This window comes from Callithrix jacchus, chromosome 1 (genome assembly GCF_049354715.1).
Source record: "Callithrix jacchus isolate 240 chromosome 1, calJac240_pri, whole genome shotgun sequence".
Lineage (NCBI taxonomy): Eukaryota > Metazoa > Chordata > Mammalia > Primates > Cebidae > Callithrix > Callithrix jacchus.
The window spans coordinates 45,887,845-45,906,868 of NC_133502.1; the positions used below are offsets into that span (position 1 = coordinate 45,887,845).

The 19,024-nt window shown below is 36.7% G+C and overlaps 1 long non-coding RNA gene across 1 annotated transcript in view; it reads right to left on the reverse strand.

The window, feature by feature from the left end:
- Positions 1 to 207: 207 nt before the first annotated feature.
- Positions 208 to 19,024, reverse strand: part of LOC128928292 (uncharacterized) — a 40,141-nt gene continuing 21,324 nt past the window's right edge. The window contains exons 2-3 of the long non-coding RNA XR_008473145.2: positions 11,592 to 11,764; positions 208 to 396 (exon numbers count right to left, since the gene is read on the reverse strand). This is a non-coding gene — a long non-coding RNA (uncharacterized LOC128928292). The remainder of the gene's footprint in view (positions 397 to 11,591; positions 11,765 to 19,024) is intronic.

Consider the following 19,024-nt stretch of genomic DNA (forward strand, 5'->3'; position numbering starts at 1 on the left):
TGGTCAGAGAAAGTTAATATACCTGTAATCTGATGCTTTGTGTGTATTATATTCTTTGTGAAAGGAAAATAAATCTTGGGACCCCCAAATCAGGAAGGCAAATGGAAGTCAAGTGGGAAAGAAACCCACCTCCTATTTTATTCCTATATAGGATAGCTACAGAGATTTTTTAAAAAGCTATATGCTTCCCTCATAATCTGCCCATAAAGAAACTCCTTGTGTATTAGTCTGTTTTCATGCTGCTGATAAAGACATATACGAGATTGGGAAGAAAAGGTAGTTTAGGGACTTACAGTTTCACATGGCTGGGGAGGCCTCAGAATCATGGCAGGAGGTGAAAGCACTTCTTATATGGTGGCAGCAGAAGAAAATGAGGAAAATGCAAAAGCAGAAACCCTGGATAAAACCGTAAGATCTCGTGAAACTTATTTACTACAGTGAGAACAGTATGGGGGAAACTGCTCCCATGACTCAAATTATCTCCCACCAGGTCCCTCCCACAACATGCGGGAATCATGAAAGTCCAATGCAAGATAAGATTTCAGTGGGGACACAGAGCTGAACCGTACCATTCCACCCATGACCCCTCCAAATCTCATGTCCTCATATTTCAAACCAATCATGCTTTCACAGCTCTCCCCCAAAGTCTTAACTCATTTCAGCATTAACCCAAAAATCCACAGTCTGAAGTCTCATCTGAGACAAGGAAAGTGCCTTCCACCTATGAGCCTGTAAAATCAAGAGCAATCTAGTTACTTCCTGGATACAATAGGGATACAGGTATTGGGTTAAAAAAAAAAAAAAGCCATTCTAAATGGGAGAAATTGACCAAAACAAAGCGGTTACAGGGCCCATGCAAGTTGAAATCCAGCAGGGTAGTCAAATTCTGTAACTCCAACATGATCTCCTTTGACTCCATGTCTCATATTCAGGTCACCCTGATGCAAGAGGTAGGTTCCTATAGTCTGGGGCAGCTCTACCTCTGTGGATTTGCAGGGTATCACCCGCAAATCTACAATTCTGGGGTCTGGAGGACCATGGCTTTCTTCTCACAACTCCACTAGGTGGTGCCCCCAAGAGACTCTGTGTGGGGGCTCTCACCCCACATTTCCCTTCTGCACTGCCCTAGAGGTTATCCATAAGGGCCCTGCTCCTGCAGCAAACTTTTGCCTGGACATCCAGGCGTATCCCTGTGTCTTCTGAAATTTTGGCAAAGGTTCCCACACTCAGTTATTGACTTCTGTGCACCTGCAGGCTCAACACCCTGTGAAAACTGCCAAAGTTTGTGGCTTGCACCCTCTAAAACCATGGGCTGAGCTGTACCTTGGTTCCTTTTAGCAATGGCTAGAATGGCTGGGACACAGGGCACCAAATCCTTGGGCTGCACACAGCATGGGACCATGGGCGCAACCACGAAACCATTTTTTCCTTCTAGACTTCATGGTCTGTGATGAGAAGGTCATGAAGACCTATAACATGCCCTGGAGACATTTTCCCCATTTTCTTGGGGGTTAATATTTAGCTCCTTGTTACTTATGCAAATTTCTGCAGCCAGCTTGAATTTCTCCTCAAGAAATGTTTGTTTGTTTTTTCTACTGCATCATAGTAAATTTTCTGAACTTTTTATGCTTTGTTTACCTTTTAAAATGAAATGCTTGGATAGGTGTGGTGGCTCACACCTGTAATCCCAGCACTTTGGGAAGCAGGTGGATCAAGAGGTCAGGAGTTCAAGACCACCCTGACCAACATGGTGAAAACCTGTCTCTACTAAAAATACAAAAACTAGCTGGGTGTGGTGGTGGGTGCCTGTAATCCTAGCTACCCAGGGGGCTGAGGCAGGAGAATCGTTGAACCCAAGAGGCAGAGGGTATACCTTGCACTCCAACCTGGGTAACAGGCTGAGAGTTTATCTCAAAAAAAGAGGGATTTTAACAGCACCCAAATCATGTTTTGAGTGTTTTGCTGCTTAAAAATTTCTTTTGCCAGATACCCTAAATCATCTCTCTCAAATTCAAAGTTCAACAAATCTCTAGGGCATGGACAAAATGCCACCAGTCTCCTTCTTAGAACATAACAAGAGTTCCCCAAAAATTCCTCATCTCCATCTGAGACCACCTCAGCCTAGACCTTATTGTACATATCACCATGAGCACTTTTGTCAAAGCCATTCGACAAGTCTATAGGTGGCTCCAAACTTTCCCACATTTTTCTGTCTTCTTCTGAGCCCTCCAAACTGTTCCAACCTCTTCCTGTTATCTACCCAGTTCCAAAGTCACTTCCACATTTTCAGCAACACCCCACTCTACTGGCACCAATTTACTGCATTAATCCAGTTTCATGCTGCTGATAAAGATACCTGATTCTGGGAAGAAAAAGAGGTTTAATTGGACTTACAGTTTCACATGGCTTGGGAGGCCTCAAAATCATGGCAGGAGGTAAGAGGCACTTCTTACATGGTGCCAGAGACACTTCTTATATGGAAAGATAAAATGAGGAAGATGCAAAAGCAGAAACCTCTGATAAAACCATCATATCTTGTGGGACTTTTTCGCCACCATGAGTATATTATGGGGGAAACCACACCCATGATTCCAATTATCTCCCACTGGGTTTCTCCCACAACACGTAGAAATATGGGAGTACAATTCAAGATGAGATTTGAATGGAGACACAGAGCCAAACCATATTACCTTGTAGACAAAGGTGAGAGAGGTCTCAAATTCTCTGCTCACATGAGACAAATGCATATCTGATTGCTTCCTCTGCCCTATTGGTTCACTAAGCCAGACTAAGGTACACATGACCATTCCTCTACCCTCCCCTCATATGTAAATTGTATATTCAGTGAAAAGCTAATTAGAAACTCAAAATAATGCAACCATTTGTCTCTTATCTACCTATCTCTTACTTACCTGGAAGCCCCTTCCATACTTCAAGTTGTCCTGCCTTTCTGGATTGAATCAAGGTATATCTTATGTATTCATGTCTCCCTGAAATATATAACACCAAACTGTGACCTGAGCACCTTGGGTACATGTGGTAGGAGCTTCTGAGGCTGTATCACAGGCACATCCTTAACTCTGGCAAAATAAACTTTCTAAATTGATTGAGACTTGTCTCATATATTTTGGGTCCATACTTTCTTAGTCTCCTATGCCTTTCAAGTAGACCATGACAAAAAAAGTGGTAATTTATTTTTAATTCTAGTTCCATTCCTTCTCTACCTGGTGCAGGAAAAACACTATATGCTATTGAGAGATTACATTTCTATTAACTTTACCTTTGCTTGGGTCCTGATGTTTGTTTTACTGATGTATTCTAGCTGATTCTACCTTATAGGTCTCTCAGAGTGAGAGATACAGTTTTTGAATGCTGAGTATGAAAATAAATTACATTTTTTCAAAACATATCTTGTCTACCACTGAGGCAAAGTGGGTGATTCTGTTGAGAAGGTAATCAACTACCTGTCCAGAATTCCAAAACACTGTATATAATTTATTGTTTCATTTTTTAACTTTAGCATCTCATCTTCCAAGTCCCTACTTGTAGTCTGATGTCGTCTTCTGGCATAAGAATCATCGGTTTTCCACTTAATGTTATTTTTTAATCAAGAAAATCAACAAATACTTGAATTTCATACTGATATTCCCAAAACTTTACTTCAAAGATATTTCTAAATCTTACTTAATGATCTAACACCGCTTTTTGAACAGAGAACATTGCTAGAGTATATAATTCTGTATACTTTTCTGTCTCGCAGGCTTCCTATGCAGGCTTCCAAATTTTATTTTTATTTTATTTTACTAACATCTTGACTTTCTCTTGCTATAAGAAATCTTTTTGAATCCTAATCAAAAAAGGAAGGAGCTTCAACTTTGCTAGTTTGACTTTAAAAATAGTTATATATGGGCATGTTATCTTTCTTCCTTCCTATTTCGTAGATTTCTATTTAAGACTTTCACTTTTTCTAAGCAAATCTCTTTTCTTCTCTGGCTAAATCAACATGCCTTTTTTTTTTTTTTTTTTTTTTTTTTTTTTTTTTTGGTTTTCTTTCATTCTTAACACAGTTCTAGTTCTGACTGAAAAAAAGAAAAACTGCTTTTTAAATTCATTCATTCTTCTCTGTCTGTGCAATCTTAAGTTCAACTACAAATGTTATTTTTAGAAACCCTATTTTTAATTTATCACTTCGCCCTTGGGTTTATAATAATCACAATGACTTTTTTCTCTCTGTCTAAGCCTAGTTGAATGATAAAATCAATCTCATGCTAAAAAATCTCTAGTCAATATTATCTGTTCACTGAAAAAATCAGCCCTACTGTGATGCTGATTTACCTACAAACTGTCTGTTTCTGAAATCCACAATTATAATCTAGGTGAATGTCAGAGTCAGTTTGAAAACATGGGCTGGAAGAATGACTACAGGAGATTCTGGCATTACCATGACATTGGAAGCAGTCACTTTTCAACAATTTCTTCCCTGGCCTTGAATGCTGTTCAAACAAGATACAGAGGAAAACAACGTGGAGTAGGCCAAGCTCCATGATGCTACTGATCAATGCCTTAAACTTTATATATCCCCACAGTCATGTACTTATACCCTGCTTAAAAAAGAAATGGTTTTTATTTGTTTTTGTTTCTGTTTTTTCTTGAGCCAGAGCTTTGCTTTGTTGCCCAGGCTGGAATGCAGCTGTTCAATCTCAGCTCACTGCAACCTCTGCCTCCTGGGTTCAAGTGATTCTTGTGCCTCAGCCTCCAGAGCACCTGGAATTACAGATATGTGCCACCACACCTGACTAATTTTTGTATTTGTAGTTCACAGATGGTTCTGCACAATATTCAGGCACCACCAGAAAGTGGGCAGCTACAGAACTACAACCCTTTTTAGGGAATCCCCAAAGGACAGGAGTGAAGGGAAACCTTTCCAGTGGGCAGAACTTTGAGCAGTTCACCTGGCTGTGAACTTTGCATGGAAGGAAAAATGTCCAGATGTGCTATTATATACTTATTCATGTGCTGGAGCCAATGGCTTGGCTGGATTGTCAGGGACTTGGAAGAAGCATGCTTGGAAAATTGGTGACAAAGAAGTTTGGGGAAGAGCTATGTAGATGGACCTGAGTGGTCAAATACTGTGAAGACATGTAAGTTCTCTCATTAACAGGGGACCTCAACAGAGGAGGGGTTTAATAATCAGGTAGATTTGGCGACCCCTCTGTGGACACCACTCAGCCTGTTTCCCCAGCTACCCCTTTCATTGCCCATTGGGCCCATGAACAAAGTGGTCATGGTAGTAAGAATAGAGGTTATGCTTGGGCACAACCAAGGCTGACCTGGTAAGTGCCCAATTTGCCAGCACCAGAGACCAACACTAAGCCCTTGATATGGCACCATTCCTTGGGGTAATCGGTCAGCTACCTGGTGGCAAGTTGATTGTATTGGATCTCTTCTATCATGGAAAGGGCAGAGGTTTGTCCTCACTAACATAGACACTCCAGATATAATTTGCCTATCCTGCATGCAATGCTTGTGCCAAGACTATCATCTGTGGACTCATGGAATTCCTTATCCACTGTCATGGTATTCCACACAGCATTGCCTCTGACCAAGGCACTCACTTTATGGCTAAATAAGTGCAGCAGTAGATATGTGCTCATGGGACTCACTGGTCTTACCCTGTTCTCGATCACCCTGAAGCACCTGGATTGGTAGAATGGTGGAAGGGTCTTTTGAAGTCACAATTACAATGCCAACTAGATGAAAATACTTTGCAGGGGTGGTGCTAAGTTCTCCAGAAGCCCATGCATGTTCTGAATCAGTGTCCATTATATGGTACTGTTTCGCCCATAGCCAGGGTTCACGGGTCCAGGAATCAAGAGGTAGAAGTGGAAGTGGCACCACTCACCATCACCTATAGTGATCCACTAGAAAAATTTTTGCTTCCTCTTCCCATGACATTATGTTCTGCTGGCCTAGAGGTCTTAGTTCCAGAGGAAGAAATTCTGCCACCAGGAAACACAACAACAATTCCATTAAATTGGAAGTTAAGATTGCCACCTGGACACTTGGGCTTCTACCTTTAAGTCAACAGGCTAAGAAGGGAATTACAGTGTTGGCTGGGATGATTGATCTAGGCTATCAAGATGAATTCAGTCTACTGGTCTACAAAGGAGGTAAGGAAGACTATACATGGTATATACAAGATTCATTAGTGCATCTCTTATTACTGCCATGCTCTGTGATTAAGGTAAATTGGAAACTACAACAGCATAATCCAGGCAGGACTACAAGTGGCCTGGACCTTTCAGGAATGAAGGTTTGTGTCACTTCACCAGGAAAAAACACACACAACCTGCTAAGTTGCTTGCTAAAGGCAAAGGAAATACAGAATGTGTAGTCGAAGAAGGTAGTCATCAATACCAGCTACTACCCTGTGACCAGCTGCAGAAATGAGGACTGTAATTGTCATGAGTACTTTCTCCTTCTTTTGTTAACAATATGTTTGTGCATCTATATACTTGTACCAAGAAACTATCTTCATTGTATTTCATTTTTCTTTATTATATGACATAAGATTTATTGACTTCAGTTAGCATTTAAGTACTGTTAACTTTATATAATAGTATTTGTATTGGGAAGTGGTGTTTCCAGTTGTATAACAAAGAATAGTTATACTATGTCAGACATAATAGTGACATTATTCTTTTTATTTATTTATTTATTTTGAGATGGAGTCTCTCTCTGTTGCCCAGGCTGGCATGCAGTGGCATGATCTAGGCTCACTGCAACCTCTGCCTCTTGGGTTCAAGCAGTTCTCCTGCCTCAGCCTCCTGAGGAGCTGGGACTACAGGCATGTGCCACCATGCCCAACTAATGTTTTGTATTTTTAGTAGAGATGGGGTTTCACTGTGTTAGCCAGGATGGTCTCAATCTACTGACCTCCAGATTCACCCACCTCTGCCTCCCAAAGTGATGGGATTTCAAGCATGAGCCACCACACCTGGCTGACTTTATTATTCCTTATTTGAAGATTATGTATGATTATAGGAGAGGTGCATGGGATTAAATTGACATGGGGTGGACTTGTGATGGTTATTACTGTCAATTTGATTGAATTAACGATGCAATATTGATTCTAGGTGTGTCTGAGGGTGTTTCCAAAGGAGATTAACATTTAAATCAGTGGGCTGGGGAAAGCAGACCCACCCTTAATCTTAGTTGGCACTATCTAATCAGCTGCCAATGAATATAAATCAGGCAGCAAAACGTGAAAAAAACTATTCTGGCCTATATTCCTAGCCTACGTCTTTCTTTTATGCTGGATGCTTCCTGCCTTTGAACAATGAACTCCATGTTCTTCAGTTTTACTACTCAGACTGGCTCTCCTTGATCCTCAGCTTGCAGACAGCCTGTTGTGGGACATTGTGATTGTGTAAGTTTATAATTAATAAAATCCCCTAATGTATATATATTACTTCTGTCCCTCTATGAGAACCCTGACTAATACAGTCTGTTTCCCCTAATATTCATCAAATTCTGTACCAGTAAGTCAAAGAAGGAGGCCAGACATTGTATTTTATTTCTAGGTCTCAGTAAATTCATTGTTTCCCTAGTCTAGTATCTAGTTAGTAAAAACTAGGAAGAATGATATATAGGAGATGTGCTGATAAATGTTCAATGCCTTGATAAATATATAGTTTTTAAAAAGCTAATTTTTAATGTTTGCCCACTTCCATTGTGTAAGTACACCCACCATGGCCAATTTTGGCAAGAGATGCATGCATATGATCTGCTCATGTGAGCTAGTATGAATAGCTTCAGCACACTACTGGACATAATTGAGAATAAAGGGCTAGAGACTGTATTATATACTCCTTATGTTTAGCATTATGGTCTCTCAACAGATCTTTTCTTTAGCTACTGCTGCATAATGTTACAATAAAGTGTAATGTGACAGTACCCAACCTCGGCTGTTGCCCATATTTCTTGCTTTCTGAGGCCTCAACCTGGGATGTTGTGAGAATTGCTAGCTGCTTGTGTATGTGGTAACTGAACATGTGAGTGAGACATTGATCACCCACTAAGGAGGTCTGTCTTGAAGTAATTAACATGGTTACAAAAATGGTTAAAATTAACATGGTTAAAAAAGTTACAAATGATAAAACTTTTGGTTCCAGGGGCCCAGAGTAAACACCATTAACAGGTAATTCCCCTTTGACCTCCCACTGAGAGGGCCATCAACACAAAGTTTACATAAGCAAACAAAATAGAGACAAAGGAATGTAGGGTAAACAGATTTAACTGGGAAAGCCTTTATCATCCCTTTTTCCCTATGCTAATGTAATGAACCAGCTGCCTTCAGCCTGTCTAAATAAAACCTTCCAGCCTTCCAAAAGGTTTGAGACTATAATCTATAACTTTCCCTAATATTTCCCTACTATTTTGTCAGCCACCCTGATTGAACCTCAACATGTGAGGATGTTATCATGCAATGGATTCACCTTTGGTCAATGAGCAACAGATAATGGCAGATAAGTGATACCTTTTCCTCTCATGATCAGACAGTTTTGAATTATAGTTTACCTAGATCTTTATGTAAGGCAGGGAGGGGTGTGTGCTCCCATCTGGACTAGGGGATTGTTACCTACAGTTTTACCTGATGCATCATGTAATCTTGCATTAGTTGTCACTACATACTTATTTCACTTTTATCAAATTAACAACTTGCACAAAACCTTTTTTCCAAGATCTTCTTTCTGGAAAAAGCAGCTTAAGACTCCTTAATATCTTCCTGTAATTCAGTCATTGAAGACCATGAGGATAGACTGAGATGACACCAAATAGCATTGAGTCAGTTTTGCTGTGAGTAAACTTTTTATCTCTATGGATTTATCCCTTATCTGAACATTTTATGTAAATAGGATTATATAATATGGAGTATTTTGTCATTGACTTCTTTCACTTAATAAGGTTTATGAATATCAGCATATTTCAGTACTTCATTCCTACGACTAAATAATATTCCATTACATAAATGTATCACATTTTCCTTACCTGTTTGTCAGTTGATAAACATTTGGATGTACAGTATCTGACAAAATTCTATTTTGGAATCATACAGAAACAATGCTGCTGTGAACATTTGTGTCTGTGTTTGTGGGTGGACATATGTGTTCAGTGCTCTTGGATATATAACTAGTAGTGAAATATCTGCTAATTCTGTTTAACAATTTGAAGAACATTCAAACTGTCTTTCAGAATGGATGTTCCATTTCACAATCCCATTAGCAATGTATGTGGAGTTCCAATTTTTCCACACCTTACTAATTCTCATTATTTTCTGTATTTTTTATTTTAGCCATCTTAGTAGATTAAAATGGAATATCATTGTGGTTTTTTCACTTCCCTAATGACTAATTACATTGAGAATTATTTCATGCATTTGTTGTCTATTTCTACATCTTCTCTGAAGAAGTTAGATGTACTTATTTTATTGTTGTTGCTGTATCAGTATTAAGATAATTAATATTTTTTTAAAAAAATTCTTATTTTTGTGGTATAGAAACTTCTTTTTTTATTAAAATGAGTATTGCAAAGCATTTGGTTATAGCCTTCAGAACAGCAGGGAAAACCTAGTGAGATTATGCAATAATAATAAGATCAATTCCAGCTCTTTATTATTTGAATATGTTTTCCATATTAAGGAAAATGATGGGACACATTTATTACTTGGCGTCTGAGTGCTAATATACAGGCCCTATGGCTTTGTTCTTTTAGAGAGAAGGTAATTAGCTGAAGATATGTAGTTTGCCCAAGATCACCCAGCAAGTTATTGGCATAATAGAAATGTGAACACATGGGCTCTCAGTTTCCCATCTGTTGCCTGGTACATTTGGCTGCTTTGCTAGGAGTGGGTGTATGTACGTATATTTATGTTGCATTTCAGGAATGAGCAAAAGAAAGTGGGATGGTGTGTGCAATTGTTTCAAACAGACACTGGAAAGTGGACATAATATCATTTTTTTCTTTATGCACATAAAAATATATTGAAGGTGGTATAGGTAATTCTAACACTCTAAAAGATGAATGGCATTGTAAATCCTCACATCATACTTCAAGCTTTTGGATATGTAATTCTTTATTAACTTAAATACAGCTAAATAAAGCAGTAAAAACCGATTTCATATTCATAACAACTTTAATTCTGATAAACTCTACAGACATGCAAATATTTGAAGGTGAACGTGGGTAAACTAAGCAATAAGCCCATACCTACTTGTGTTCTGGCACCTTGCTTCAGTATTAAAAATCGGCACACAAATAAAAAAGAAGATTCCTGGTAATGCTATTTAGGAAGAATATTCTTTTACCTTTTTAATAAATGCTTCTCTTCCTCCAGCAACATAAAGACCATAAATGAGAATAATCATATTGTATAAATGTAGGAAAAAAATATCTAAAACAGAAGAAACCTAAAGAAATATAAATTATGCTCTTTTTGTGTTTTTAGACATGATCATATTCATTTTCTACCTACTTTCTTTAATGTAAAAATACACTCCGTGACAGACCACTAAGATAGCATGTGAGATCAATTTACATTAAACAATGGTAGCTATACATAATGCTAGCTAGCATGTTCCTCTTATCTTCAAATACCCCAAAGTGAAGAGTGTTCCAGTAAAATAACCTGAATGGTATTTATGCTAATTGTGCATATATTGCATTTTTCTATTTAGCATATCACTATATTTTACATGTTTCAATTATTTTAGTAAATGTGCTTTATTTTATACATTAATTTAAAAGGCTAGTATTATATGTCAAATTGATGTCTATTGAGAATTTCATGGTTAATATTTAGTTATAGAATAATCATACATAAAATTATAAAAATCTAAATTTATAATTACCAGTTTAATATACAAAAATTAGAAATGACACATTTCTGGATGGACTTATAAATCATGCACCACACCTCGATACATGTTAAAAACTGTATCCTCTATAGAGAAACTTGACAACCAGCAGCATACTGGATTTAAACACAGTCTATGTATTTATGTAGCCATCATGTGGACCTCTTAGATTTTTGAATAAAAGTAAAACAAAGATGTTATTATTATAGTTTCTCTAATTTCTTTTTGAAGAAATTATCAATCAATAATCAAAATAAAATAAATTTAAAGAAATTGGTTCCATAACTTGTTGAAATATGATATATAAACCAACCAAAAAGTAGAAAATCTTCAACACAGCAACACAATGTAAAATTAATATTTCCTATGAGGTAGAAAAGAATATTATTTTATGTAAAGAAATGTATTCATTTAAATGAGGAAGCCAGTCTAGCTTGTTGGAGGTCTTCATCATGACCCCTGGGTGTTCTCTGGGCCAACTTGTCATTGGTATGTACCCTGTAAAGAATGCCAACTATTAAGGTATTCTTTAACAATCTCCTATTATTTTATACAGTTTCTATTTTTACAGTATATATGTCAACTTCAAGGTTTTCAAGGTGATTCACAAACTGTAAATTAACCTGGTAATATAAATTCCAAAATCACGCCAAAGGGTAGGAAATGAACACTTACTTTTGTTGAGTTGTAGCATTTTGCACAAAAGAATGATTTGGCAGCAATGACAAGTGACTTAGCATATGACATTTTGAGGCCAAACATCTTCCAGAAAGTGTAGGATTCTAGTTTTTTTCTTCTAGGTTGGGGGCTATGGAGCCTCAGAGAAGTGACTTTCAAGCCTCTGGCAGCTAAAACTCAAGGAAATAGAAGATAAGTGGATTTGGCAATGACACCAGATAAAAAAATATAGTTGAACTTTTCATAGACTATTTTTATATTTCCCACTGCCTACTATTAATTCCCAGAGATCCACTTTTCTTTTCCTTTACCATTTTCTATCCAAGAGAGCTAAGGGAGCATACAACATCAATAACACTGCAAAACAGTGAGGCTGACAAGAAAGTCTCTTCTAACACTGAAGTCTAGAAGTAAAAGAACTGTAAAACAGAATCAAGAGAATAGATAAGGAAATAGATATGCTGATAAGGCTGATTTAACTTTTCTACTGTGTGTGTGTGTGTGTGTGTGTGTGTGTATGTGTGTGTGTGTACAGGTATGAAATCATCACATTTTGCCCCATAAATATGTACAAATATTATTTGCCAATTTAAAAATTTGAATCATTTTTAAAAAGAGTATAGACTCTAGTCTAGGGAAAGTCTCTTATTTTATTTATTTTTTTATAATATGTGAGATATAGAGCATTTTATATAGAGACACAAGATAAATTTTATGTACAATTTCATTATTTCATATTCTTTATTTTATAATAATTTTCTACACAGTTCTTGTCAGTATACACGGTGCCACTTGTTTCTTTCCATCAGCTGCCATTTTTCACATTAGTTCCTTTAGATATAATATAGATTCTAATTTTATTCTATATTTTTGCATATACTGTAACTACAGACTTCTTTTCACATAACATTCCAGAAGTTTTTACTAAAATGTGCACTTTGATTTTCTAGTTGTTTATACATGGTTGCAGTCACACTATTTACCTTCAAGTGTTATAAGTAAATGTGTTAAAATACAGTCTTTTGACTCCTCTCTGTAGCACAAAATGTGATTTTAGCTTGAAACACATCCCTACTAAAAGATAAAATGTCATCACAGCCTCTGCTGAACTTGTCACCTTGTAGAGACATCTTTCCCTGTTTCAGACCCAAGTGTTTTATAGTACAAGTAACTGCTGAGATTTTTAAAGGAGTTATTAAATATTACTAATCTTAGGTTCATAAATTTGAAAGACTATAAAATAGATGGATTTCTTCATCTATATGATGCTAAAATTGTCAGAAGAAATAGAAAGCTTGAAAGAAAGATTATCATCATGTAAATTAACATGTTAGAGGCAAAATAGTTCTGTACTTCACCCCTCCACCACACACACACAAAAATTCAGTCCTATAGCCTTTTTGTTTTTGTTTCTTTGAGATGGAGTCTTGCTCTGTCAACCAGGCGGGAGTGCAGTGGCACAATCTCGGCTCACTGCAATCTCCACCTCCTGGGTTCAAGCTGTTCTCCTGCTTCAGCCTCCTGAGTAGCTGAGACAACAGGCATGTGCCACCACACCCCGTTAATTTTTGTATTTTTAGTAGAGTTGGGTTTTCACCATGTTGGTCAGGCTGGACTTGAGTTTCTCGCCTTGTGATGTGCCCACCTTGACCTCCCAAAGTGCTTGGGATTACAGGAGTGAGCCACCTCACCCAGCCAGCCCTATAGCCTTTTACAGGTGAGTTCTACTATAGTTTCTTTTTTAAAAAAATTATTTTTTAAGAGTTCACAGATAATATGGTATATATTTTTGGTGTACAACAGGATGTCTTATATATATATATATATATATACAATGTATATATATATATATATACATTGTAGAATAGCCAAGTCAAACAAATTTACATATCCATTACCTCATATGGTTGTCATTTTTATGGTGAGTATATTTAAAATCTACTTTGTTAGCATTTTTCAGGAATACAATATATTCTTTTTAACTATAGTCACTATGTTGCACAACAGATCTCTTGAACTTATTACTCCTAACTGAAATTTTGTAACCTTTTCCTAACATTTTCTCAACCTCTTCCTCACTACTGACCCAGTGCCTGGTAAGCACCATTCTATTTTCTACTTCTGTACGATCAACTTTTTTAGATCCTGTACATGACTGAGATCATGTGGTACTTGCCTTTCCATGAAGGGCTTATTTCTCTTAACATAATATTCTCTAGCTTCAGCCATGTTGTCTAAAATGAAATAATTTCGTTTTGTATGCCTGAATGTATTCCATCATGTATATGTACCACATTTTCTTTATCTATTCATCCATTGATAGATACTTGTGGTGACCCTGTAACTTGGCTATTGTGAATAATGCTGCAATAAAAATGGAAATCCAGACATCTCTTGGAAATACTAATTTCATTTCTTTTTGATATATACCAAGTAGGGGGATTGATGAATTATACTATAATTCTACTTCTAATATTTTGAGAAATTCCCATACCTTTTTAATAACAACTATACTAATTTATATCAACAATGTGTAAGTGTTCATTTTTATCCACAATGCCACACTTATTATTTGTCTTTTTCACCAAGGCAATTCCAGCAGGTATGAGGTAACTTCTCATTGTAGTTTTAATTTGCATTTCCCTGATAATTAGTTATGTTGAACATTTTTTCATATACCTGTTGGCAATTTGTATGCCTTCATTTAAGAAATGTCTATCCAGGTCTTTGCCCATTTTTAAGTTGGATTATTTGTTTTCTTTTCATTGAGTTGTTTGAGCTCTCTCCCTCTTTTTTTTACAATGGAGTTTCTCTCTTGTTGTCCAGACTGGAGTGCAATGGCAAGACTTCAGCTCACTGCAACCTCTGCCTCCCAGGTACAAGGGATTCTCCTGTCTCAGCCTCCCAAGTAGCTCAGTTTATAGGCATGTGCCACCAAAACCAGGTAATTTTTTAGTATTTAGTAGAAATGGGGTTTCACCATATTAGTCAGGCTGGTCACAAACTCCTGACCTCAGGTGATTGGCTGCCTGGGCCTCCCAAAGTGCTGGGATGTACCACCATAACTGGTCAAGCCCTTTATATATTTTAAATGCAAACCCTTTATTTGATGTATGGTTTGCAAATGTTTTCTCCCATTTTTTAGGTTGTCATTTTGCTCTGATTTTTTCATTGTCTCTACAGAAGCTCTTTAGTTTGATGTAATTCCATTTGTCTATTTCTTTCTTTTGTTGCCTATGTTTTTGAAGTCTTATCCAAAAACTTATTGTCCAGGTTAATCTCATGAAGTTTTCCCCCTAGTTTCTTCTAATGGTTTAATAGTTCCAGGTGTTATATTTACATCTTTAATCCATTTTTTATACTTAATTCATTTATTTTTAAAAATTTATATTAATTTTTATGTATTGTATAATATAAGGGGTCTAATTATAGTCTTTTGCCTGTGGAGATCCAGTTATCCCAGCAACATGGTTAAAAATCAGTTGGTTATAAATGCATGGATTTATTTCTGGGCTCTGTGTTCTGTTCCATTGGTTTATGTGTTTGTTTTTAGGCCAGTATCATACTGTTTTCATTACTATAACTTTGCAATATATTTTGAACACAAATCATGTGATATTTTTCAGCTTGTTCTTTTAACAAAACATAACATTGACTATTTAGGGTTTTTTGTAGATTAATATAAATTTTATGACTTTATTTCTATGAAAAAATGTCATTGGAATTTTTATATGGCTTGCATTGAATCTGTAGATTACTGTGAGTACTATGGAGGTATAAAAAAATATTAATTCTTCCATTCCATGGACATAAGATGTTCCCATTTACTTGTGTTTTCTTCAGTTTTTTTCACCAATATATTCTAGTTGGTGTACAAAACTTTCACCTCTTGGTGAAATTTATTTCTAAATTTTTATTTTGTGTAGCTATTAAAAAATGAAACTTTTCTAGATTTTTTTCAGATAGTTCACTATTTGTGTATAAACAATGTTAATAATTTTTGTGTATTGATTTTGTATCCTAAATCTTTATGAATTTATTTATTAGTTCTAACATTTTTTGGTGGAGTTTCACTCTTCTCTGTATGAGATCATGTTATCTACAGAGAGGTATAATTTAACTTCTTGAATTCCAATTTTAATGCCTTTTCTTTCTTTTTCTAGTTTAATTGCTCTGGCTAGAGCTTCCAGTACTATGTTGAATAGAAGTGGTGAGAGTGGGCATATTTTTTTTTTTTTTTTTTGAGATGGAGTTTCACTCTTGTTACCCAGGCTGGAGTGCAATGGCACGATCTCGGCTCATTGCAACCTCCGCCTCCTGGGTTCAGGCAATTCTCCTGCCTCAACCTCCTGAGTAGCTGGGATTACAGGCACGTGCCACCATGCCCAGCTAATTTTTTGTATTTTTAGTAGAGATGGGGTTTCACCATGTTGACCAGGATGGTCTAGATTTCTTGACCTCGTGATCCACCCACCTCGGCCTCCCAAAGTTCTGGGAAGACAGGCGTGAGCCACCGCGCCCGGCCCCCGCATCTTTATTTTGTTTTGGATCTTAGAAGAAAAGCTTCCAGTTTCCCTCATTGAGTATAATGTTCACTTGGCCTTGTAATATCTTGCCTTTATTGTGTTGGGGTACATGCTTTTTATATGTTTTTGTTAAAGAGTTTTTATCATGAAAAGGTGTTCAATTTAGTCAATTGCTTTTTTTTGTAGCTATTGAGATTATCATTTTATTTTGGTCTTTCATTCTGTTAAGCTTGTATTTTACATTTATAGATTTGTGTATGTAGAATCATCCTTACATCACAGGGATGATTCCCACATGATCATGGCAAATTAACTTTTTAATGTGCTGCTGAATTGGTTTGCTAGAATTTTATGAGGATTTTTTACTATATTTTCAATTAACAGAAAATCACTCTTTTAAAGAACTTCTCTGTAATAGGGGAAAAGAGGAAAACTTGGCAAAGCATTTTACACAAATGAGGTAAAGGCAAACCAACAAAAGGGAATTGTGTGCCAGTCTCACATATTGATTCAGATGTATAATATCTTAATGCCACAAATTTCTAGATCTAATGAGAAATTAAAACCAATCAGCTATGATCAGGTAAAATTTATCCCAGAATTGCAAAATTAGTTCATTACCAAAAACTTTATCAATATATTTTAATACAAATTGGACTCTATCATACAAACAAGAGTAAACAGCCAAATAGTATACAGACGGTACTTGTTTGATGAGCATTTAATAATTTCATTTCACAAACGACTAAAAGCTTATAAAAAACTGGAGTAGTAGCAGTTGCATGGTTTGCCTTTGTCCACTGCTTCCACAGTAGAACACAATGCCTAGTGGGCTGGATATCAGATTTCAGGAAGGAGATCCCAGTGTTTGCATTATAAGGTCCTTAAGATGCACAGGTTACAAGGATAAACCAAAGTCTTGGAATTAACCCAAATGTATTACTTTATGCACTGGGTTGTAGCTATCCTACTGCATTTATTACTGAAACACCATCATGCAGTTTAAGTCCTGCTGCTCACTGCACAAAAAGCCAATCACTGAGACAAGGATTATTGCCAAGGAAGAAGGTTTTAATCAGATGTTGCAGCTGAGGAGATGGGAGATCAATTTCAAATACACTTCCCTGATCAACTAAAACTTGGGGATTATCTAGCAGGGAAGATATGTAACTGTGAATGAGAAAACAGAAACTCAGGAGGGGTAAGGAAGCAGTCAGTCATGATGAATGAGGGCCCTGGAGTCTCAATGCCTGGATGTGATGATCTGATGAAACTCAGTTCTTTGATACTTTTTAAGAGAACTGGGGCTCTCTTCCAGAGGAAGGAATGTAGATAAAACAAATGTAATCTTCGAGCTTTAAGACAAAAAGGGCCAATTTCTATATTTATCAAAAAGAAAGTCTATAGGATTCTTGGGCTGTTTTCAGTCCCCCACTATTTACCAGTATTGCTTTATCAATATTTATTGATAAATACACAATATTGGTTTAATAGAAAGGTAGGACTGAATCTGGCCCACCAGATTTTTATTTTTTGTGGAGCCTAGTCATAATCTTTCTGGTTGCTTCATGCTGAGAAGGGGCATCCTAGGCAGCTCCATTCCACAGGTGACTGTTTGGCAACCCAGGAATCAAAGATTAATCTAACATTATAGTTTTCTTGTAAAATACAATCTTTCTCTCTCAAGTCACCACTTCCACCAAAGAGAAATTACAGCAGGACCAAGAAATATATATACATATATATTTTTTTGAGACACAGTCTTGCTGTGTCACCCAGGATGGAGTGCAATGGCACAATATCAGCTCACCGTGACCTCCACCTCCCAGCTTCAAGCTATTCTTCTACCTCAGCCTGAGTAGTTACTGGTGTGAGCCACTACACCCAACTAATTTTTGTATTTTTAGTTGAGACGGGGTTTTACTATGTTGACCAGGTTGGTCTCACACTCCTGACTTCGGATGATCCACCCATCTCAGCATCCTAAAGTGCTGGAATTACAGGCATGAGACACTGCGCCAAGCCAGTCTGGTATATTATTTATGTTAAAGCTAATTTTAGGAAAATCTTATAAACAAATCTTTCAAATTTTAACCAGTTTGACTATAAAGATTTTCATAAACTTTATATAACCTTTTCCCATTTTCTATTAACAAGCAAATCAATGCTCCAAGAACACCCTGTTATTCTGACACATGGGCCCACATACTGGCCTTGTATCAGTGTGTTTTTGAAATTAATAGTTCGTTTCTAGAAAAACTCTGAACTAATCTTATCCCTCACAATTGGCCCTTACAATCTCACATGCCCACCTCTTCTGCAATTAGTCCCTGGGCCTAGAGGGATTGATAGTTTAAATTTCTGGCCTCATTTCTCACTAAAACAGTTCATTTTGATTGTTACCTTCTCCCAGGTCTAAATACAGGCTTCAACTTGTGTCATTACTCATGATTTATCAGGAGTTGGTGCCTTTTTAGGACCTAGGACACAAAGGCCAGTAACTTAACAGCAAAAGGATTAGTTAATAGAATATATATACTACAGAAAGTCCTGATCATGTCACTGCCTGCCTGCAGCACTTCAAACCACTGCATTTAAGTGGTTAGGTTACTCACTGCATATTTCCAGTTTCTAGCATTCTAGTGACAGAACTGTGAGCAAAAGCATCAACACTATGATGATTTTGGTCACATGGCAAATTTATTAAAATAAGATAACTAACTTTTCTGTCCATTATTTTTTTAAAGTAAATGTAAATATCAGTTTTGAAAATTCAATATGAGGGTAAATAATCTTTCACTTACATTTTATGCAACAAAATAGGGACAAAGTAAGAACAAGCACACAATTATTTCTTTTCAGCTATTTTAAAGGAGCATTATCATATATTTCCAAGATTAGTTT